Here is a 23,764-nt window from a genome sequence, read left to right as displayed (position 1 = left end):
CTTTTCTCAAAATTTACTATTCCATTTAATCAGCAAACTTTACATTACATCTTTGTCTTATTGACATTTTATGTTCTAAAGTTCCTGTACCTGTAGAAAAGTTAGGCCTGGGCTTAACACTTACCTTAGGACCCTGGTTACTTCTTTCTTTGAGATTCCATATCCTCATTTGGAAACCAGGGATAAGGATATTCATATGAAACTATGAACCTATTGCTTAGGATTATGGTGACAAAAAGCTGTTAACCTCCATGAGTCTTAGTTTCTTCATCTGTAAAATGGGGATGAGAAACAGTGTGGGCGGGGCATAGAGGTGCTATCTTGGAGTCGAGAAGACCGAGTTCAGATTCTGACTCTGACATATTCTGGCTGGGGGACCCCAGCTGATTCTCCAAGACTATATAAACTTGAGAGTATAGGAGATCTGCACGGGAGAGGGAATTTCCTTAATGAGAGCTCCCTATGCCTGTGAAATCACATTCAGGACAAAAATAATACCTGTAATACCTTTCTCCCAGGCTTGCTGCAAGGCTTAAGTGAGATAATATATGTATTGTTCAGTCCTTTTAGTCATGCCCAACTCTCCATGATCTTATTTGGGCTTTTCTTGGCTAAGATACTGGAGTGGATTGTCCTTTCCTTCATTTGACAGATGAGGAAACTGAGGCAAACAGGGTGAAGTGACTTGCCCAGAGTCACAGAGCTACTGTGTCTGAGGCTGGATTTGAACACAGTTCTTCCTGACTCCGGGCCAGATGCTCCAGCCACTGTGCCATTGGCTGCCTGTAAAGTACTTAAAGAGCTCTTTAATGCCATTTATTATTCTTCATAATAAGATTTAATTTATCATGACTATCTGGACATTTCTACTTTAACTACATCTCTTGAATCTGTCCTCTTCATTCCATCCACACAGCCACCACCTTAGCTGGGGCCCTCACCTGGACTATTGCCCCATCTCCTCTTTGGTCCTCCTTCCCTGGTTTCTCTCCACTCCTGTCCATTCTCCACTTGGCTGGCAAAGGCTCAGGGCTGGCTGGGTTGCTCCCCTGCTCAATAAACTCTAGGAGAGCTTCTTACCTCCAGGGTCAAATACAACCCCCCTGCTTGCTGTTGAGAGCCCTCCCCACCTTTCCAGCATATTTGACATGAATCCCCTTTGCCCACAGCCCCAGCCTGGGCCTCCAGGCCTTTGTATTGGCTTTACCAGATGCCTGAAATGCCCTTTCTCCTCCTCTCTGCCTCTCAGAGTCTCTGCTCATGGGGCATCTTCTGTGGGAAGCTGTGTTCAGGTCTCGCTGGCTGCAAGTGCCCTCCCTCTCAAAATCATGGTGTCAGATCTGTGTATTTTCTGATTATGTGTGCGCATACAGGCATGTGCACATATATGTTCTAAGGTTATATTTGTACATGTGTGCATACATATGTGTATATACATATAGGTTTATATTGTGTATATAGGTATATATATGTTCTAAGGTTTTATATGTGTGTATGTATGCATGGATATACGTGTATTTACATATATGTGTGTATACATGTGTGTTCATGCGTGCATATACACATCATGTGCATGTATGTATATGTGCATTTATATGAGTATATGCACATATGTCTACAAGCATGTGTATATATGTATTATATGTGTTTACATTTATATATGTGTATGTATATATATGTGCACACACAATAGATATGTATATATGTGTATGCATGCACAGATATACACATGTGTAAATACACAAACACACATACTTTTATATAACAAGCATGCATATATGACGTGCATGCATTTGTTTTACACACATGTGTATACACACATGTACACACACACACACGTGTAAATAAATAAACAAATGAATGACCAAATAAATGAAACGTCTTCCCCCAAAGAACGTAAGCTCCCTGACGAAGGCTTCGGCTTTTCTTCGTGCCTGACAGAGTTCTTGGCACACAGGTGTTTTAACCACTTGATTGGTGAATACAAAGATTCATTAAATGATTATTTAGAATAAAACGCATAAAGCATGAGCTGCAGGGAAGATGATACAGTGGAAAAGAGCCTTGGGGAGTCAGCGGACCTGGATTCACATCTCAGCTCTGGCTGCGTGACCTTGGGGGAGTCCCCATCCCTGATTAGGCCCCATTTTCCAGCTTCTCATTCAGTGCCTGGCACATGGAAAAGGCTTCATAAATAATTGTTGCCTATCTGCCTATGTTGTTCAGAGGTCTAGTCAGCATATGGCCTGTTCCAGAGCATGTACATTCATTCTAGCTTTTAAGGAGCCGGCTACCCTTCCCCTCACCTGCCCCAGACCCCCATGTTCCAGGAAAACTCACACAGGTGGATTAAGTTCCCAGGCATTTGCATAACATGACTAACACAAGGCAAGGTTCACTCCCTTCAGCCAGGTGCTGTTACAGGGCCTTGCTTGCTGATTTTTTCCATTCACGTTTTCTGATTTTTTTTTCGAGTGTTGAGTGTTCTCTTAATCTCTAAACAGGTCAGAGCAGGAGAGCAGTTTCCATTGTGCTTGACGTCAATCCAGCCCTATAGATTAGCTTGCCCAGGGTGTTGTGAGAGAGGTGCAGCTGTCGTCCCTGCGCCTAGAGACCAGGGCTCACCAGGGCCACCTGCCTAGTGGCGTCTTTGGTTCATAGACCTCGGAGGACCTGAGTTACAGAAACCTAGCTGGACGGGAACGCTTTAGAATATGGAACACAGGGTATCGGAGCTGGGAGAGCCCTCAGAACAGAGAATGTCAGAGCTGGGAGGGCCCTCAGAACAGAGAATGTCAGCATTGGGAGGGACCTTAGAACAGGGAATGTCAGAATTGGGAGGGGCCTTAGAACAGAGACTAGGAGAGCTAGGAAAGAAAGCTAGAGCTAGGAAAGGCCTTAGAAGAGAGAATATCAGAGCTGGGAGGGGCCTCAGAACAGGGTATGTCAGAGCTGGGAGGGGCCTTGGAATAATAGCTATCATTTATATTATGTTTTCAGGTTTCCAAAGCACTTTAAATACATTATCTCATTTGTTCTTTCGAACACTATCATTAACCCTCTCTTTTTTTTTTTAAACAAATGAAACTTAGGCTTATAGAGATTAAAATAATTTGCCCAGGGTCACACAGTTTGTAAGTGTCTGAGGCAGGATTTGACCTCAGGTCTTCAACATGAATACACTACTTTTGAATTCAGGACCTTAGAGATCCTCCACTCTAATCTCATTATGGATTAGAGAGAGGAGTCTAGCTAAAGGCTACACAACTACTTAGGGTTACTTCCAGGCCTTAAACCCTACTTTCTTGTCCTCTTGGTCAGCATTATAATAGTTACAATAATTCAGCTCGAAAGCGCACATGTATACACATACATACATATAAAATCCATATTTTAACTTTAATTTTTAGTTTTTGGATCGGACCTATGATTATTCTTTGATGTAGGAAGCTCCCTGTATCAAATGTGCCTGCCCTGCAATCTATATTCTCAGAGGTACCTGCTGCCCTAGAACATGTGTCTCTCAACCCTCTTGTATGGGAACCAAATACTAAATGAATAGATTTTGGTGAGGAAGGTTAACTTATCTACTTCTTGGCATCATTGTGCTAAAAGATTTTCCTTTTAGCACTAGAGAAAAAAGAGGTGCTAACATCTATACCTTTTCTCTTGTTGGAGGCTGATTGTCCCAGTAAGAGGGTAAGGCTTGGGAGCTTCCCAAGGAGCAAAGTGAGGCGCCATCTTGATACCGCAGCATTCTTTATGTGGTCTTGTCAGGGAATGGCAGCACAGCAGTGGTTTTTTTCTGGGCAACCAAGGTTTAGTTCTTGAAACCCTGACATGTTAGTTTAAACATTCATTGTTCTAAACTCTGCTCTCTTAAACAGAAGGTGCAGAACAAAAACTTATCTCCTCTTTTGACACAGGGGGATAATTAGGAACAGGTGACTTGGGTATGATGGGAAAAACACTGGTTTGGGAGTCAGAAAACCTGAGTCTGAGGCCTGGCTTGAATGCTTACTGATTGTGCTAATAATTGAATTCATGGGAGCTGATGAGATCACCAAGCAAAATAGCATAGAAGGAGAAGGGACAGAAACAGCCACAATTAGTGGGCATTACTTGGATGAAGACTGAGCAAAGGAGATGGAGAGGGAGTAGTCAGAGAGGTAGGTGGAGAACCAGGAGAGAAGGATGTGTTGAAAAATAAAGAGAAGAGAGTGTCAAGGAGGAGAGAGTGATTAAGAGTGTCAAAGGCTGCAGAGAGGTCAAGGAAAATCAGGTTGGAGAACAGGCCACTGGATTTGGCAACTAAGAGATCACTGGTCACTTTGGAGGGAATAGATTTGGCAGAATGATGAGGCCACAAGTCAGATTGCATCCTGTAGGGTTGTTGTGAAGATCAGATGAGGAAATTGCATTGATCTTCCTTCAGGGATCAACTCATCCTCTTGGAAGGCTTCCTTCATCTGCCCAGTTGTTCATGCACTTTCTTCACTCAGTTTTTCTTGTTACTTTACTTAGAACTAGTAGGTGGCTCAGTGGGACTTGGAGTCAGGAAGATGACAGTTCAAATCAGCCCTCAAACATTAGCTGTGTAACCCTGGGCAAATCACTTATCCTCTGTCTCCCTCATCTGTGAAATGGGAGTAATAGTAGCCCGTGCCTTCCAGGGTTATTGTAGGTACTGAATGAGATAATATCTGTGAAATGCTTTGTAAATAACTATATAAATGCTAGCTATTTTCATAGGTAGATGGCTCAGTGGATGGAAGTCTGGGCCTGAAGTCAGGAAGACTTGAGTTCAAATCTGACCTCAGACACTAGCTGTGTGACTCTGGGCAAGTCACTCAAACTTATTTTCCCCAATTTCCTCATCTGTAAAATGAGCTGGAAAAGGAAATGGCAAACCACTCCAGATCTTTGCCAAGAAAGCCCCAAATGGAGTCACAAAGAGTCAGACATGAGTGCATGACAAAATTATGGCAAGTGGTAGCGTAGCGCATGGAGCACTGGGCCTGGAGTCATGAAGACCTGAGTTCAAGTGTGACCTCAGACAGTTATCACCTATACCTATTAACCATACCTACTAATTTGTTCATTCATTCATTCATTTATCTATCTACTTATTTATTATGAGCATACCTTGGAGAATAGGATAGATTTATAGAGGGAAGTGAATTCAGAGCTTGTCTCTTTATTTTATAGATGAGAAAACTGAGGTCCTCAGAAGTGAAGTGACTTGGCCCAGGTCACACAGTTAATAATTGGCAGAGCTCGGATTTGAACTCAGGGTCAGCCTTCCAAATAAATTCTGTTGCCATCTCCCCACACCAAGCTGTCTACCTGATGTTGAGCGCCCACAATGAATTTCAAACCTTTGGAGGCCAAGGTCAGCTTTGCTTTAGTCTTTGAATCCCCAAAACCTCACACAGTGCCTTGAGCAAAATAGATGCTTAGAGTTTGTTGAATTGAATACGGTCTGTAAAATGCTTTATAAACCTTAGAGCAACTTATGTCAGCTGTTATGGAACTATGTTGTCTATAGGGAATCAAACTTCCTTTTTATTTAAAAAAAAAACCGCCTGATTGATATCTTCTATTTTTACGTCAATTTTCCTTTCCAAGTGTGGCCCTAAGCCACTCCCTGTGAGAAAGAAGAGAATGAGTTCAACAAAAATGACCAGTACAATCTGAGAGCCTATGCATCCGTCCTCTATCTCTGCCAAAAAGGAGCGAGGTGCCTGTTCTTACTTATTTGGGGGCAGGTGGAATCATCAAGACAGCTCTGTTTATGTCGTTGTAGTTATATTGCCTTCCTGGTTCTACTTATTCTGCTCTTCAGCAGTTCAGAGAAGTCTTCCCTGCCTCTCGTGTGCGTTGTTTCTTACAACACGTTAATGTCCCCTCAGAGGTATTTACTCCACATTGCTTAGCCATTCCCCAGGATGATGGGCACAAATTACTTCTGTTATTCTTGCTCTTTGCTACCATAAAAAATGTCGATCTGGACATTGTGGTGTTGGTGAAGCTTTTTTTTTTTTTGGAGGGGGGAAGGGAACCAGACTTTTTTAGAACATTGTTCTAAGACTGTGTTTAAATAAAAGTCCCAAGATTCTGAATGAGAAACTGAGGGTCTTTTTGGAGTTAAGTGACTGGATCTTGTGTGGCCATTTTTGGTCACAGTGCCTATCACTTAATAAACACTTGCTCAATTGATTTTGGATTGTTTCTGGATCCCAGACAGTTGAGAGGGCTGGATATCTTATTTCCAGATGAGTGAGATATTTTTCAGATCATTTAAGTATGATAAGCATGCTTGTTGTTTCAGTCATATCTGAGTCATTTGGGGTTTTCCTGGCAAAAATACTGGAGCGGTTTGTCATTTCCTTCTCCAGCTCTTTTGACAGATGAGGAAACTGAGGCAAACAGGGTACAGTGACTTGCCCAGGGTCACACAGATAGTAAGGTCTAAGGCCAGGTTTGGTCTCAGGGCTTCCTGACTTTATGTCTGACCCTCTATCCACTGTGGCACCTAGCTGCCCAGTGAGCATTGTAGTCATGTTCTAAGATAGTGTTTCTGCGTGAAAGCTCAGGCCCATATTATCAGGATCCCTGTAAAGGAAGCAGACTTTTGATAAGCTTGAATGACTTCACCTCTCAGTTTCCCCATATGTAAAATGAGAGGGTTGGCCTCTGAAGTCCCTTTTAGCTCTACATCCATAATCTCAGAATCCTAAGAACCTTGAAAAGACCAATGAATGAATGAATGAAAATATATTTATTAAGTGATTTGTGCTATGCTAAGTGCTGGGGATTCCAATGTAAAAAGCAAGGTAGTCTTTGCTCTCAAGGTTAGTCTGTCCTAATAGGGAAAGATAACACAGGTAGCAGAATGGTGGTCAGGGAGGGGTGATTCGGTTAGGGATGTCCCTGGATGGTGATACCACAGGAAGATTGCTTGAGATGCCCTTTCTAGGAATGGTAGTATTGCTTTGATGGAAAGTTAGGGTTGAGAAGAGAGGAAAACAGCTTAGTCTAGAAATGGAGCTCCAATCAGGAGCTCAGGGCCCTAGTGAGAGGCAGGAATGCTGGGTCAGAGTCTAACCCTAAATTCATGCAATGAGAAAATATGGCAGGAGGATATAGCCAAAGCACAATCGCGTCACCTATCTTGATCCAATTCAACAGACCTCTCTTTAGGGATCTAGAGTATGAAAAGACTAGCTGTGTGATCCTGGGCAAGTCACTTAACCCTGTTTGCTTCAATTTCTTCATCTGTAAAATGAGCTAGAGAAGGAAAATGCAAACCACTCCAGTATCTTTGCCAAGAAAACCCCAAATGGGGTCAGGAAGGATTGGGCAAAACTGAAAAAGAACTCAACAATGCGTGACCCTGGGCAGGTCACTTCACCCTATTTGTTTCAGTTTCCTCATCTATCAAATGAGCTGGAGAAGGAAATGGCAAACCATTCCAAAATCTTTGCCAAGAAAGCCCCAAATGGGGTCATCAAAGAGTCGGGCATTTCTGAAATGACTAAAAAACAACATAAATATTTTTGTATATATGGGACCTTTTCCTCTTTCTTTGGTCTCTTGGGTATATGTGTCAACCACTCATTTTAAAGACTAGAAAATGAAACCTCAGAGAGAAAGGCCACACAGATAGTATTACATGGATTATAGATTTCTAGCTGGAGGTAGACTTCAAGCCTTCTGGTCTAATCCCTCTCATTTTTTAAAAGAGGAAACTGAGTCCTTTAGTTGGGAAGTGATTTGCCCCAAGGCCACAGAAGTTGGAAGCAGTAGATTTTGGATCTAAATTCTTTTAGCTGCATCAAGGTGGTGCTGAAATTATTGCGTGCCTGATCTTCATGGAGCTCAGTGGTAGCAACATAGCATTGCTGAGTACTAAATTTGGCTGAGAAGCCAGCCAGGAACTGGCATACACACCATAGAACCAGGGTGGAATGTGTGAGCCTGGCAACTTGAGAGCCTAACTGTGTGGGTGGCTACACTCCTGTGACAGCTGAGCCTTCTGAGGGGGTGTCTTCTTAACGGAGTTCTTGAAAAACAACCACGTTCTCAACAGTTGGGTGGCTGACCCTCTTATGGGACTTTAACTGGAGACAGGCTCATCGAGGGCTTGGCATGGCCTCAGGCTTCTCAATCTGTGAATCTTGGAGTCTTGAGCTAGAAGGGAGCTCAGAGGTTACCTGGTCCAATTTGTACCTGAACAGGAAACCCCTCTAGAAAATTCCTGACAATTGGTCTTCTGCCTTCGCTTGAAGCCTTCCGATGACAGGGAGCTCATTACCTCATGAGGCAACCTATGCCACTTTTAGATAGCTCTATGGTTAAGGAATTCTTTTTCACATTGAACTCAAGTTGGCCTCAATTCAGACTTCCCTCCAGCACTCTAACTGTCCTGTAGTTCCCTTGATAAAAGATTTATTTTGAATGCTGTCTATGTATTATAGCCTGTTGTATTGTGGTAGCTTCAACTTTTGTCTCCCTGCTTCCAGTCCCTTCTGTAAACCAAACCATGTCACATTCTCTGCTCAGAAGTCCTCAGTGGCTCCCTATTGTCCATTTCATGTATGTTGTTGTTCAGTCATTTCAGTCGTGTCCAACCCTTTGTGACCCTATTTGGAGTTTTCATGGCAAAGATACTGAGTGTTCTGCCATTTCCTTCTCCAGCTCATTTTATAGATGAGGAAACTGAGGCAAACAGGGTTAAGTGACTTGTTCAGGGTCACACAGCTAGTATCTGAGGCTGGATTTGAACTCAGGAAGAGTCTTACTGACTCCAGGCCAGGCACTTTATGTACTATGGTACCACCTAGTTGCCCCTATTTGTGTGTGTGCACATACATACATATATACATATGTATATACATACATACATACATATATATTATATATATGTATATATGTATGTATGTATGTATATTTATATGTGCATACTTTACTCCAAGTTCATTTCACTCTGTGGATTGCTCTACCTCCCCACCAGGTGCCTTGGCCCTGTTGAGGGTACCCTTGTGTCCCTGACTTTTGGCATCCATCTGTTTTTTGTCTCCCCCATGAGGAAAAGCTGGGATTTCTTTGTTTTCTTGTATTTGTATCCCCACTGCCTACCACAGTACCTGGCAAATAGTAAGTGCTTAATAAATTATCTATCTATCTATCTATCTATCTATCTATCTATCTATCTATCTGTCTGTCTGTCTGTCTGTCTGTCTGTCTGTCTGTCTGTCTATCTATCTATATCTCTCTATCTATCATCTAACTGTCTATCTACCTATTTATCTATCATCTATCTATCTGTCTATTTATCTATCTATAATCTATCTACCTGTATATTTATCCGTCTGTTGATCTATTTCTCTACTTATTTATCATCTGTCTGTCTAACTTTATCATCTATGTGTCTATCTATTTTTCTATTTATCTATCATCTGTCTATGTATCTATCCATCTATCCATCTGCCTATCATCTGTCTCTATCATCTGTCCCCTATTTCTGTCATCTATCTCTCTGTTTCTCATTTATTTACCTACCACCTACGCATCCACATATTATCTCCTTGATTGTAAGCTCCTTGAGGACAGGTATTGTTTTGTACCCCCTGGCATGTAGTAGATACTTAATGAGTGCCTGATGATCAATGGACTTCAGGATAACATCCCAAATCCTCAGCCTGGTGTTTAAACCTCTCCCCCATCTCTTTCCCACTTGCCTTTTCAGACTTATGTCACATCACACCTCTTCACACATTCTCTGTAGCAGCTAAATTGATCTGCTCTGTGGCATTCTGTCTCTCTTGCCTCCCTTGCCTTTCCATGGGCTGTCCTCTCTGCCAAGAATGCACTTCATCCTCACCTCTACCTCTTAGAATTCCTAGTTGCCTCCAACAGACAACACAGATGCTGCTGCCTACATTTGGCCCTTCTTCTCCCTCTTTTTGTTGTGAAATTAAATGGACATTTCCTCAACCTCCATCCATTGTTTCTGGTTCTTCCCTCTGGGGCCATGCAGAGCAAAGCTAATCCATCCTACACACAACAGCCCTCTGGATACTTGAACACAGCCCTCATGCCCACCCTGAGTCTTTTCTTCTCCAGACTAGACATTCCCAATCCCTTCAACTGATGCTCAGATGAGTCAAACTCAAGGCCTTCCACGAACCACACACGACCCTCCTCAGGATACTCTCTGGCTTATCAATATCATTCTTAAAGTTGGTCTGTACTTTGTATATACTATGTACGTATTTTATCTTTCTCCTCAAGTAGGATGTAGGCTCTTTGAGGGCAGGTACTGTTGCATTTTTAGTTTTTCATCTTTGCATCTTCAGTGCTTGGCATATCGGAGTTACTTGTTGGAGTTATTAAAAGTGTGCCAAAGGGAATAGCTAGAAGATGGTGGAGCTAAGGGAGATTTCCCTGCTTCTTCCTCTCAGAGAGTGTTCTTGCCTCAGTAAGGAGGTGGCTCTGGCTAGGTGGTGGGGAGAGAGGGGAAGACACAGAGAAGCAGAATTGGGAACGTCTGCAAGGGATCAGAGCAGCTAATCCTCACCTGAATAGCTAGCCTGCGTATTGTGCCTTTGTTGCTGAATACCTTCTTTCGTTTCCTAGCCAACCTTTCAAAGGTCATGGTCATAGAGTTTCATGGAACCATAGATTTGGAGCTGAAAGGGGCCTGAAAGTCCCTTATCAACCTCCTCATGTAACAGATGATGCAGCGGAGACTCAGAGAAGTGATTTCACCAGCTTCACACAGGGCTTAGCTTCGGAACTGGGATTTGAACCGGAATCCTCTGGCTCCAATGTTCTTTCCACTATACCAAACTTCTTAAAAATTTAAATGAAAAAATTTTACAGGCATTTATTTTCTCTCCCTTCTACTCTCACCTTAATTGAATAATTAAAAAAAGAGCAAAGAAAACCTTCATAACAAGTGTGTCTAGTCTAGGCACACCAGTACCCTCATTGGACATAAGCAAGAATATGTCTCATTCTGTACCTTGAGTCTATCATCTCTTGGGCAGGAGATGGACAGTGCGCTTCACCATTGGTCATTGTGTTTGGTCCTAACATTGATCAGAGTGCTTAAGTCTTTTGAAGTTGTTTTTCTTTATGATGTCATATAAATCATTCTGGCCCTGCTTACTTCCCTGTATATCAGTCCGTAGTGGTCTTCCCAATTTCCTCTGAAATTGTCCAACCCGTCATTTCATTACATTCACATATCCTCATTTGTTTACTTATCTTCCCGTAGTTGGGCACTTCATAAGTTGACAGCTTTTAGCTCCTGTAGAAAAAGCCACTATATGGGGCAGCTAGGTGGCACAGTGGATAGAGCACTGGCCCTGGAGTAAGGAGGACCTGAGTTCAAATTCGGCCTCAGACACATAACACTAGCTGTGTGACTGTGAGCAAGTAACTTAACCTCAATTGCCTCAGCAAAAAAAAAAAATAGAGCCACTATAAATATTTTTATGCTTGTGAGTCCTTTTCCTTTTTTTTTTTTTTGGTCTCTTTGGGGAATAGGCCCAGTAGCCATATTGCTGGGTGAAAGGGGTTGCACAGCTTAGTGACTTTTTATACCGAGCTTTCTGCAGGATTTAAAGAGCAGAAGAAAAAGGAAAGAAGCAAAGAGAGGAGACCTGCTAGGTCAGAGAAAGCAGCTTTCTCACCTTGCAGCACAGCACATGGCTTGCCAAGACTATTTTTAGTTCTTCAGTATATCCTTGGCTCATCAGGCCTCATTTTTTCCCCCCAAGCTCATTTGTGCCCTGCATAATTTGTCCTGGAGCTCCAGCACTCCAGAGCCGTCTCTGAGTGCATGGCAATGATGCAATCATTCCTGATAAAGAAAGCCACGGGGGCCTCTCCCCAAATCCTGGCGACTCCCCATCTGCTCCGGCAAATGGGAGGGAGAGAGAAAGAAACCTCCTGGCTCTGACACCTCCTCATTAGGCTGAATAAACTCATTGCTGCTTGGCACTTGCAGAACCCTGGGAACATTGACTGAGTCACTCAGTGAGGCTGACTGTGGCTGTGGTCCCCATTTTTCCAATGCTGTTGCACAGACGTTGAATTAAGCACATGTGCCTCAGTATCTGAACACAAAGTCAAGGATGAAATAGACCCTGCCCTCTGGGTGCTTCTACCCTACTGGGAGAATAACAACAACTTATAGATCTAGAGGTAGATACAAGGTATATAACAATATGCAAGCATTTTTTAAAGCCCCAAGCCACGGACTAGGGATAAAAAGACTGTCCTTGTCCTCAAAGAGCTTACATTCTAGGGGAAACAGCATGAAGAGATGGAATATGTACAAAATACATACAAAGTGTATGTAATGAGTATATATAAAATACAAAAGAAGTCTGTACTAAATATACCCAATACGGTTTTTTTTTTTTGAGGCATTAGTAACTGAGGGCATCAGGCTCATTCTCATGTGGAAGGTGGGGCTAGAGCTGAGCCTTGAAGGAAGCTAGAGCCTTGCAGAGGCTAGCAATGAAGAAGGAGAGTGTTTGGGTCAGGCCTGAGGCACAGCCTGTTCAAAGACAAAGCAGTGAGAAAGGGAAGGCTTGTGTGGAGGGTGGAAAGTAGACCGTGTCAGTCTGTACCTGGATTGATCTGTTTGGATTATAGGCCTAACAATTCAGAAAGTCCTGTTTGTTTCCTGTTAGTGACTTGTAATATGACTTTGATAAAGTGGTTTAATCTTTTAGACTTATTTTTTTTGGGGGTGTGTGTGAGGCAATCGGGTTAAGTGACTTGCCCAGGGTTACACAGCTAGTAAGTGTCAAAGTGTCAAGTGTCTGAGGTCAGATTTGAACTCAGGTCCTCCTGACTCCAAGGCCAGAGCTCTACTCACTGCGCCACCTAGCTGCCCCAATTAAATCTCTTAGAAAAGAGTTGATGTTGTTAGGAGAGGAATGAGATATCTTGTGTGTTGAGTTGGAAAGAACCTACTTGGAGGCCTGCTAAGATGGAGGGTGGAAAGTTCGTGGAATAGTCCAAAGAATGCTGGCTCTGGAGTCAGAGGTCTTGGCTTCATATTCGACTTCTGATGCTCACCATATGGGTAACCTTGGGCAAGTCAACTACCTTCTGGGCCTCAGTTTCCTCACTTGTAAATGAAGGGTTGAGAAGACCTTCCAGCTCTAGATCTATAAGCCTATTTGGGGCCTCATTTTCTATCTAGAGAGTAACAGTAACAATAATAGCAGTTAGCCCAGTGGGGGCACCATAGTGTATAGGGTTCTGGGTCTGAAATCACGGAGAGCTGAGTTCAAATCCAGCCTCAGATGCTTAATTGCTGTGTGACCCTGAGCAAGTCACTTAACTGTTGTTTGCCTCTGTTTCTTCAACTGTAAAATAGGAAATATTAACAGCACCTACCTCCCAGGGTTGTGAGGATCAAATAAGATAATAATTGTAAAGTGCTTAGCACAGTGTCTGACATGTAGTAAGTACTATATAAAGGTTAGCATTTAGGTAGTGCTTTCAAGTTTACGAAGTGCTTTACAAATACCTCATTTTATCCTCACAACAACTCTGGGAGGTAGATTCTAGTATTATCCATCTTTTACAGATAAGGAAACTGAGGCAAATGGGGTTAAGTGACTGGCTCAGTGTCAACTCGGGTGTTTCTGATTCCAAATCTAGCACTCCACCCATTTCACTACCTAGCTGCGTTTGAGGGGGGTGCCTCCAAAATATATTTTCCCCAGTATTACCTGAAATTTATAGAGCTCATAGATTTAGAGCTGACCTAGATGTCATGTAGCCTCAGGATCATATGTAGATCTAGGGTTGGTTGGACCCTTAGGGGCCATCTAGCCCAAACTCCTCATTTTACAGAAGAGGAAACTGAGGCCTGGTGAGGTGAAGTGACTTTCCCAGGTTACACAAGTAGTGAGTGGCAGAGTTGGTATTAGAAGTCAGCTTCTCTGACTTCAAACCTCATGCCACTTGCATGTACCACTGTGCTTGTGAAATCGGAATTGGAAGAGGCCCTTTGGTTTAACTCCCACATTTTACAGAGGAGAAAAGTGCGACCTAGAAAAAGGAAAGTGAGTTGCCTGGTGTCATCCAGCCAGTGAATGAAGAGCTGGAATCCAATGCAGGCTTTTCAGCACCAAATCCAGGGCTTGTACCACGCTGCTTCTCCTCCAAGTTAAACAGCAAGAGCTCCAAAAGGCTACTCTCGAAAGGCTTCGCTAACTTCCTGAAGAGTTAATTAACTCTAAGGGGTTAGTACTTGGGTGGAGGAATTGGGGACTGTTTTTAAATATTTGAAGGGATGCCATGTGGAAAAAGAATTAGATTTGTTTGGAGAGGCAGCACAGTGTAGTAGATGGAAGCCAGCAAGACCTGGGTTCAAGTACTGCCTGTGATACATGCTGTCTCTGTGACCCTGGGCAAGTCACTTAACCTATCAGAGGCTCAGGCAACTGTCTAAGATAATCAGTTGCAGAAGACGCTGGTAGAGGGCATTTCCTCACTGAGGGATTTTCTATTCTGATGAAATCGTAGGTGTAGTCAGTCCCTATCCATATCCCTTGCTTGCCACCCCCATTCCCTTTTTCTGCCACCATCAAAGCCGACATTCAAGAGGACTCTGAAGTACTAAGGACTGTTTTATATTTTTTGTCATCTCATGGGTTTCCATGAACAAAGAATTCATCAACAACTGGCCAGCCTGTGATGAGCCTCTCTGTACTTAGTGGGACTGGTCCTTGAAAAGCAGATCCCTTTTGTTGCTTGGACCATATGCTTGAGGCTTCTCTAGTTTGATACTTACCCCCAATTTACTCCATCTATGCCTATATTAATACCTATATGTCCACATTTGTATGTTTAGAATTACATAGCTATTTGCATATTGTCTCCCTACCCAACCCCCCCCCACTAGACTTCAAGTAGTTGAGAACTGAGTTGGGTTTTTTGTTTTGTTTTGGGTTTTTTTTGCATTTCTTCGTGTCCCCAGTCCTTACACAATTCCTGGCATGTAGTAAACACTAAATCAATGCTTGTTGACTTGGCTTGAATTGCTCTTCTTCTATGTATTGTTTTCCTTCTTTACCCCGTCCCCTATTAGAACAGGAGCTTCTTGATGGGTAGGGCTTCCCTTCCCCCCTTCCTTTGTAGAGCCAAAAATCTTCACATGACCTAGCACATGCTAAGCACTTCAGAAATGCTTGTTGACTTGACTTGGTAGAATCTACCAGAATTGAGGCTCTTGTGGCCTAGCCTTCAACAACCCAGGATTACTTCCCTGACATGATTGTGGATTAGTATAAGAAAGAAGTGGTGTGCCCTTGAGGCCACACATGGCCTTCTAGGTCCTTTTGACTGAATCCAAGTTTTACAGAACAAATCCTTTTATTGAGGAGATTTGTTCTGTGAAGTTTGGATGTAGTCAAAGGGCTGCACTTGAGGACCTAAAGGGCCACATTGAGGCCAGAGATTCCCCACCCCTAGTGTACGATTTCACTTTCCTCCCCACACTGCTCCTCACCAGCCAATGTGCTGCTGCTCCTGTGCTCCCTCTCCAACTTTTCCAGTTTTTCAATCAACCAAACTATATTCTTGCCCCTAAGAGTGTATCTATTCACTGACTCCCCTACAGCTCTTCTCACTATCCCTGTAACTTTCTAAACCAACATCATCCCAACACAAATTGAGGCAAATAGAGGTTAAGTGACTTGCCTAGGGAGACACAGCTAGTAGGTATCTGAGGCTGGGTCTGAACTTAGGTCTTTCTGACTCCAAATCCAGTGCTCTATCCACTATGCCATTTAGCTGTCCTAGTCAATAGAAGGCTACACTCAGAATCAGGAAGAATGATAGAAAGTGAATGTTGGAAAGAACTTCCAGGGCCATTAGGTTCAACCTGTATCTGAAAAGACTTCATTTTCTAAAAGGACAGTCTTTTCTTGAAAACCTCTAAGGAAGGTGTCAAAGCCCCCCCCCCCCCCTTTCCAAGGCAGCCTATTTCACTTTTGGGCAACTCTCAAGTCAATTCAGTAAACATTTACAAGCACCTACTATGTTCCAGGCATGTGCTAAGCACTGGTGATACAGAATAAGAAAAAGAGATGATCTCTGCCCTCAAGGATCTTACAATCTAAGAGGAGGGGGAGAAGACAACACACAAAAGAAAGCTGGAAAAGAGGGTGGGCACCAGGTGTTAGCTGGCACAGGGCCATGATGTTCAGTGGGTCAAAACCAAGTCGAACTGCTGATGGAAAATGGAGAGTTACCCGGCAAGTTCAGACCCCAGCCCTCAGTAAATTAAGGCTTTTGGAAAAGTTGAGTGCTCTACCCTCTAGCCCTCCAATAAGAGGGGAGAGGAGGCAAGGGAATTGGGAAGATGCTGAGTATCTGAAACTGAGTCAATCAACATTGTAATCATTTGGATCTTTTCTTCCTCACATCCAGATTCAATTAGCCTCTCCTCAATTTACTCCCATTGCTCCTGGTTCTAGCCTTGGGCAAACAGATCAAGTCTATTCTCTTTTCTACCTCACAATCCTTCAAAGACTTAAAGGCAGTATCCTTCTCCACTGCCTTCCTCCCATTCCCCAAGTCTCCTAACATCTCCATTTCTTTCAATTAATGTTCAACAGGACATAGGCTCAAGGCCCTTGGGTTGAGATCTAGCTTCAGACACTTATTAACTGTGAGCTTTGAAATTCTGTTTCAGACAATTGTTAACTGTGTGCCACTGGACAAGACACTTAACATCTCTGAGCCTCATTTTTCTTCTCTTTAAAGTGAGGGGATGGATTTGATGGCTTTTAAGGTCAATTCTGGATCTATGACCCTACTATGATCCTGATTCTGTTGGGTGAACTGTATAGAAGATTCTTCTTGAAGAATACTTTGGTTGGGCTAAAATGAAAATTCTGCAATTTTGTGGTATGCAAGGAATCACCTTTCCCACTCCCACCCCCATTCCAGTTCAAATGTGGGTTTGATCTATGTTTCCCCAGGGGTGAGACATTTATCACTTTGATGCTAATAATCCTCCTCACTTGGGATAGTGTGATAATTGACTAAATCACTGATATTTTATAGAGCATTTCTCCAGAGATCTGGGGTATTGAGGAATTCTTCAGGGAACACCTTTATACTGTAGACAATTAAACCAATATGTAATTATTTATCCATTATTGTATTGAATCTGTAGGATGGCAAGTCAGAGGGAGCGGACAGAGCCCAGGGCTGGTGGCCAGAAGGCCTGGCTTAGAGTCCTGACTCTGCTGATCAGTTGTGTGACTTTGGGCAAGTCATTTGCTTTCCATAGGTCTGAATTTCCTCCTTTTTGTTTTTGTCAACATATATTTTATTGTTCAGTCATTTTCAGTTGTATCTGACTCTTGGTGACCCCATTCGGGATTTTTGTGGCAAAGATACTGGAGTGGTTTGCCATTTTCTTCTCTAGCTCATTTTACAAATGAGGAAACTGAAGCAAACAAGGTTAAATAACTTTCCCAGGGTCACATAGCTAGTAAGTGTCTGAGGCCAGATTTGAATTCAGGTCTTCCTGATGCTCTGAGATTCACTGCACCACCTAGCTGTACTGTATTTTATTAGGTATATACTATCTGCCAGGCATTGTGTTAAGTGCAGAGGATACAAAGAAAGGTAAAAAACAGGGTCCTTGCCCTCAAGGAACTCTCAATCTAATGTGCATACAAGATACATATAATATAAATGGGAGGTAATCTCAGAGGTAAAGGCAGTAGCAGATTAGGCTTTTTGACTGATTCCAAGTTTTACGGAACAAATCCTTTGACAAGGGATTTGTTCTGTGAAGTTTGGATTTAATTAAAGGGCCACACTTGAGGGACCTAGAGGGCCACATGAGGCCTCCAGGCCACAGGTTCCCCACCCCTGCAAGTCTTTTGGCACACTGTTGGGGATGAGTTTAGTCAAAGTCAATAAGCATTTTTAAGCACTTGCTGTATGCAATCACGTTGAAGCCAGTCACAGATCCTGTATTTAAGAATAGTTAGGGCATTATTCTACATTATGTTTTGCATTTTTAATGCCACCATCAATAATGAGAGTATTTATATAGAGTTTTATGGCTTGCAAAGTGCTTTATGCATTTGTCCAAATAGAAAGAAAGATAGTTCCCGCCCTCAAGGAGCTTACATTCTAATGGGAGAAGAGAAGCATGTCTAGAAGGATAAAGGATGGATGGTTGAGATCCTCCCTCAAAATGGAGGTTCTGAGAGAGACTCATCCATGGGAGAAGGGGTCCACAGAGGCCAAGGGAGAAGACAGAGGCATGCAGCACATTAGTGAAGTTCAGAGTGTATAGCACTCTGCCCGGCCATCTGTTAATCCTCACTGTGGCCACAGGATTGGTCACCACCTCATTTGCTGATCCCATCTCTCCTTAATGATCTCCCTTATGCCTCTCCTTGCATCTGAATGTCATCATTGGAAAGATATTACAGCTTGCTTGTGCTCATCAAATATCTCTGCACTGCCAGGTTTCTATGGGACCTCTGATTTCCCTGGTCCTAATGAGATAACTGGGGCAGCTAAGTGGCACAGTGGATTGAGTGCCAGGCCTGGAGTCAGGAAGACTTATTTTCCTGAGTTCAAATCTAGCCTCAGACACTTTACTGGGTGGGTGACCCTGGGCAAATCACTTTAACTCCATTTGCCTCAGTTTCTTCATCTGTAAAATGAGCTGGAGAAGGAAATGCTGAACCACTCCAGTATCTTTGCCAGGAAAACTCCAAATGGGGTCACGAAGAGTTGGACGTGACTGAATGACAACCGTTAATGAGATAATTTTCTCTGCCAGTACAGCCTGTTATCTACTCTGCAAATCAGAGTCTGAGATTGGTGTCTGGGGCACTGACAGTTTACCTGACTTGCCCAGGGTCACACAACTGGTATGAAGTTCGACTTGAACCCAAGTCTTCCTGACTCTAAGGCCAGTTGTTCATTCATACTTTTCCCCCCTTAACCTCAAAATGGAAATCTAGCATTTCTTTCAATTATGAATTTAAAAAATATTCTGAGAGGGTGCATGACACAGACCCCTGTCCTAAGTAATCTCTAAGGTCCCTTTCATCTGACATTTTGTGTTCTAAGGCCCCTTCCAGTTCTAACATTCCCTGTTCTAATGCCTCATTTCAGCTTTCACATTCCAGGTTCTAAATTCTAACATTCTACCTTCTACTTGGTTAATCTGGTTTCTAACATACCACCAATCCAACATCCTTTCCCCCTTGACATTCTATGTTCTGTATTCTTCCATCCCAAATTCTAAGAGCTATCCTAAAATCTCTCTTCTAACATTCCAAATTTTGAGGTCCTTTCTGCATGACCATTTTATGTTCTGATATTCTGTATTTAAGGTCCCTTCTAGGTTTAAATTTTATGATGAGGGAAGAATAAGATCAACCGAAGAGGCATGCATGTATTTCAATTTGCATGTGCAACCTCATTTCTCCCCCTGTTTCTCATTACTGAAAAATAATCACATGCATTGCTCTTTAAACTTTCTAATAAAATTTTCCTTTGGGCTGAGGCTGAACATGGAAAATCTTGCCCCTGGGAAGGTCTATTTATTTCACACCACCAGTGCCCTCCTTCCCCTGCAAGATCTGGGTGGCTGCAAATGGGGAATTGCAGTGGAAACTTTTAGGCCAATTCCACTGATGTCTTTGCCGCCCCAGATGCTGGGAGCAGGATTTCAGTGCCACGTTCTGTTCCCTTACGTCTGAGAGCCATGCAACTGCTTTCCTGAGCACCCAGCTGCTCGGCCACGCTAATAATAACAAAAAGAAGTCTGTTTTTTTTTTTTTTTTTTTACTGATTAACTGTCTCTTGTGCCTGGATTTTCCCTTTACTACCCTGGTGCCCTGAGTCCAAGGAGGCCGCAGATGAACTCTCCTTTTCCAAGTCAGGGAAAGATGCTTCTTACGTCAGGTTACAGTGGAAACAAGCCCAGGCTGGGAGTTAGGAGGCTAGCTTCTAATCCTGGCTCTGCTGCTAACTTGCTTGATGACCCTGGGGAAGTTGGTGTAGTGGAAAAAGTGTTAGATTTGGAGTCAGGGGACCTGGGTTTGAATCCCAGCCCTACCACTTAACCTGTGTGGCCTTGGGCAAATCACTTAACTTCTTCGAGAAAGCCTTAGCCTTCTCATCCATAAAATATGATGACTCCTGAGGTTCCTTCCTACTCTACATCCATAAGCCTAAACCTCCTTGTGCCTTAGCTTCCCCAACCAACTGGGACAAAGCCGTAGCTGCCCTGTGTGGTGCAGTGGATAGGGTCCTGGGCCTGGAGTCAGGGAGAGACTCATCTTCCTGAGTTCAACTCTGGCCTCAGACACTTACTAGCTATGTGACCCTGGGCTTCACGACCTTCATTCACTTCACCCTGTTTGCCTCAGTTTCCTCATCTGCAAAATGAGCAAAAGAAGGAAATAGCAAACTACTCCAGTATCTTTGCCAAGAAACCCCTAAAAGGAGTCATGAAGAGTTGGACACAAGTGAAAAATGAAGACACTTTGACTGAACACGATCACAGGAATGTTTTGTTTTGGTCTGGACCTGTGATTTCATGAGTATGGGGAACTGTCAATGTGGAATCCACCAATGCAGATTGGCAACGTGTTTGGAACTTAGTCTTTCAAGTTATCTGGGGGCCCAACAGGTTTAGTACCTTGCCCATCCATGGTTTTGCAGCTAGTCAGTGGCAAGGCTTGAATCTTTCCAGCAACCAGGTCAACTCTGCCCACTGGTCCAAGCTTCCTTTCTGTAGGGGTGATGGTGGTTGTGTAGATATAATAATGATGATGATGATGATGACAGTTGTTTTTCAGTCACATCTGACTTTTCATCACCCCATTTGGGGTGTTCTAGGCAAAGATACTAGAGGGGTTTGCCCTTTCCTTCTCCAGCTCGTTTTATAGTTGAGGAAATTGAGGCAAACAGGGTTAAGTGACTTGCCCAGGGTCACATAGCTAGTAAGGGTGTAAGATCAGATTTGAACACAGGAAGGCGAGTCTTTTTGACTTCAGGCCCAGCGCTGTATCCACTATGCCACCTAGCTGCCCTGTGATCATGATGAACACTTGAAATAACGATGTTAAAGTTCTACTCCTATGGATTACTCCATGCTCCAACCTCTCTAAAATGAGTAGGAAGAGGTGGTATCTTCTTGCATCTCTTCTGTGGGGCCAAGTTATTTCACAATATTCATTTTCAATTGTTTTGTAGTTGTTATTAAATTGTGCTTTAAAACTGGCAAAACTCTTCATACACATTCAGTTGATAGAGGCTCATGATTACCCTGAAAGAGAGGTATTGTGAGCATCATCATCCCTATTTTACAGATAGGGAAACTGAGACCTGGAAAGGTAAGCGACTCCTCTTCACAGGGTCAAAATTCTAGAACTGGAAGAGACCATTGAGTCAAACCCCTTCATTGTACAGAAGAAGAAAGTGGAGCCCATGGAGTCGAAGGAACTTGTCTCGTGTCCCCAGGTAATACATATAAGAGCTGGCATTTAAACTCAGGTCCTGCGACTCTATACTCAATGCCCTTTCCATTCTCTCCTTTTCCACACTACCTCCTCTGGGCTTTATGACCAACTTGGGAAATGTAGAAGGGAGATTAGTTAGAATGGCTCACATTTACCTAGTATTTTAAGATTTATAAGCCACATTCCTCATAATAATCTTGCAAGCTAAGTGGTATACATGTTGCTAATTCTAGTTTACAAAGATGGAAACCAAGTTCCAGAGAGCTTATTTCTTTTGCTCAAGATCAACAAAGCTAGCTATTTCAAGGAGGCAGGATTTGAACCCAGGCCTTTCTGACTCCAAATTTAGTCCCCTAGCCATTATATCACTCTGCCTCCTTTGAGATAATTTGTTCAAATGTGCTTTGAAAAAAAAAGCTGAAGTATTATTTCAATGTCTGTTATGGGGATTGACACAGTTTTCTTATAGAAGCTCCCTGGGGGTAACGTTGGGTGGCCCTATCCAGGGTGCTGAACCTGGCCTTTGCTTCCAAAGCCTGCAGTTTAAACACAACATTGAACATCTGCATGCAAGCTCATCCATGAAGTACGTTATCTAATGACCCTGGATAAAAATAGAGTGGGGAGACTGGGGCCTACTAAGCAGGCTGGGCATGTTGGGACACCAGTGCTAACCCCTCCCAGCTCTGATATCCCCTGTTCTAAGGCCCCTCCTATCTCTGACATTCCCTGATCTAAGGCCCTCCCAGCTCTGACATTCCCTATTCTAAGGCCCCTCCCAGCTCTGATATCCCCTGTTCTAAGGCCCTTCCCAGCTTTGTATTTTGGTTGGATTTCTAGCCCTTCAGTGAAGCCAATGGAGGTGTGCTGTTAGTCAATGAATGAACATTTATTAAGCACCTGCTGTGTGCTAGGGACTGTGCTGAATGCTGGTTATACAAAAAGATATAAAATAATGATAAGAGCTGTTAACAGCTAACATTTATATGGTGTAGACAGTCCCTTTCTAATGTGTTGGGGGATAGCACACAGGTTCTGGTGCTGGCTTGATCAGTTATTCTGTGGCTGTGTGGACAGGTCAGACACTATGCATCTCTGGTGTGGACTCAGGATGATTGGTTTAGAATTCTTGCTTCAGTATTTAGTAGCTGCGTGAAGTCACTTGGTGTGGATTCAGATTCCCGCCTTGCAATGTTCCGGGTGACCTTGGGCAAGTCTCTTCAGTTACCTTCATGGGCCTCAGTCTCCCCATCTTAAAAGTGAGGCACCTGGAATAGATGGCATCTGAGGTCCCTTCCAGCCCCAGATCCATGATTCTATGTGGCTAGCTGCCCTGAGCCTCAGTTTCCTTACTTGTAAAATGAGGGTAACAAGACTCACACTGCCCAGCTTGCAAGGTTTTTGATGGGAAAATACTTTGTAAATTTTGAAGTGCTACAGAAATGTACTATTAATATACATTTCCTCATATATGATGAGTAGGTTAAATAGCATGATCTCTAAGGCCCCTCCCAACTCTGACATTCCCTGTTCTAAGGCCCCTCCTAGCTCTGACATTCCCTGTTCTAAGGCCCCTTCCAGCTCTGACATTCCCTGTTCTAAGGCCCCTCCCAGCTCTGACATTCCATGTTCTAAGGCCCTTCCCAGCTTTGACATTCTGTGACTGTAGGGATTTCATATTCAGTATGATTCAGTTTAGCAACACCTATACAAGGAGGTGGTGGCAGCTGCTGTTTTAAGCAAGGCAAGTGTGAACTTGGGGGTCTAAATAGGGCCCTACCTAAAGAGTAATGTTCATAGCTAATCTTGTTGCTATCTGCTTTATTCCCCTGTCCTTTTTCTGTCCTGAAACCCATTGCTTTCTGTAGAGGTGCTTACTGTCACCCCAGACCCAACACCAACCTATTTCCAGCAGATCCCCAATTCAGCCTGGATAGGACGTCTCTTGGGGAAGGAGCCCTGGCCCAGAAGTCAGCAGCTGTGAGTTCCTAAGTGACCTCTCTGCTGTCTAGTGTACTCTTATGAAAAATTGAGGGGTTTGACCTGGATAACTTTGAAGGTCTCTTCTCCTCCAGCTCGAAATCTGTGATTGCAAATGCAAAGATCAAAAGGACGCATTGAAATGAGCCCTTTAAAAACAAGCAAGAAACTATTAAGATCATGTTTCAATATAGCAAGTCCTCCAAAGAAAGTAGGACCGTGATAGAACTGGA

General features: G+C 43.2%; 1 protein-coding gene across 1 annotated transcript in view; it reads left to right on the top strand.

Moving 5' to 3' along the window:
- The window catches only part of KSR2 (kinase suppressor of ras 2), a 582,604-nt gene that overhangs the window by 60,053 nt on the left and 498,787 nt on the right, over nucleotides 1–23,764 (top strand).

The sequence above is a fragment of the Phascolarctos cinereus genome, unplaced genomic scaffold, assembly GCF_003287225.1.
Source record: "Phascolarctos cinereus isolate Bilbo 61053 unplaced genomic scaffold, phaCin_HiC Scaffold_4;HRSCAF=312, whole genome shotgun sequence".
Taxonomy (NCBI): Eukaryota; Metazoa; Chordata; class Mammalia; order Diprotodontia; family Phascolarctidae; genus Phascolarctos; species Phascolarctos cinereus.
The sequence above is the reverse complement of the archived record's forward strand: the minus strand, read 5'-3'. Positions and strand labels throughout refer to the sequence as shown.